At 39.6% G+C, this 1,183-nt stretch overlaps 1 protein-coding gene across 1 annotated transcript in view; it reads left to right on the forward strand.

Moving 5' to 3' along the window:
• LOC106874774 (serine/threonine-protein kinase LATS1) overlaps positions 1–1,183 on the forward strand; it is a 106,780-nt gene that overhangs the window by 79,847 nt on the left and 25,750 nt on the right. The window lies entirely within an intron of this gene.

Raw genomic sequence — 1,183 nt, forward strand, 5'->3', positions numbered from 1 at the left:
TGGAATGTCATCCTCCCTGTATGTGGCTGAGCATTATCCTAATGGAAGAATACCATTTGTCTTCAAACCAAAGATGGTTGTTTTTCTTCTAGCGCTGACTTAAGCCACTCAAGCTGCTCCCAGTAGACCTCCCTTGTTATCATTTGGTTTGGGTTTAAAAGTTCAAAGTTGACTAAACCTTTCATATCCCACCAAACAGATAACAACACTTTATGTGGGTGAAGACCTTCTTTATCCTGAGGTGCTGGTGTTTCTCCTTTCCCTACCCCCACTGTCTTTGGCACTTGCCATTTTCATAAAGAACCTATTTTTTGTGACCAATCATTGTTTGGTTCAAAAAAGGTTCATTTGTGGGACGTGACGGCAAAGAAGAGCACACATTCACTTTCCGCACATGATTAGACTCGAAAAGTCTGTGAGGAACCCATTGATCCAATTTGCTAACTTTTCCGATGGCATGCAGGTGTTAATGAATGGTTGAATGACCAAATCCAAGCTTCTCTGCTAGTTCTTCAACAGTTACGATGGAATTTTGTTCTACTAGGGTTTGCAGGATGTCCTTGTTGAGCTCTACAGATCTTCCAGAACAAGGATTGTCTTCTAGGCTGTAGTTTCCAGCTCAGAATTTCTGGAACTACTGTTGACACTGACTTAAGTTTATTGTCTGATCCCCATATACTGCTTTAATATTCCTCACACTTTCCATTGTGTTGTTACCTCTATTGAACTCATAAAGCAGAATATGCTCCTTTCTCACTTCCATTATAGCTTTGCAAAAATAACTGCTAAAATCGAACTGCACTCTTCAAAATTTGGACTAAGAATAATTGCAAGGCAAAATTACTACCTGCTTTTATACCAAGTTGATGCAGGTAGTTTATCCCATCCCCCTCTGTCTTTTAGTTCTTGTAATTGAAAAAACTGCATTATTTATGAGATGACACTATGTGTGTGTGTGTGTGTGTGTTTGCTTTCCCCGACTGTCACTTGACAACTGATGTTGGTGTGTTCATGTCTGTAATTTAGTGGTTGGCAACAGAGACCGATGAAATAAGTACCAGACTTACAAAGAATAAGTCCTGGGGTCAATTGCTTCAACTAAAATCCCTTTAAGGTGGTGCTCCAGCATGGGTGCAGTCAAAATGACTGAAACAAGTAAAAGAATATATATAGTATGTGTGTA

This window comes from Octopus bimaculoides, chromosome 27, assembly GCF_001194135.2.
Source record: "Octopus bimaculoides isolate UCB-OBI-ISO-001 chromosome 27, ASM119413v2, whole genome shotgun sequence".
NCBI classification, from domain to species: Eukaryota; Metazoa; Mollusca; class Cephalopoda; order Octopoda; family Octopodidae; genus Octopus; species Octopus bimaculoides.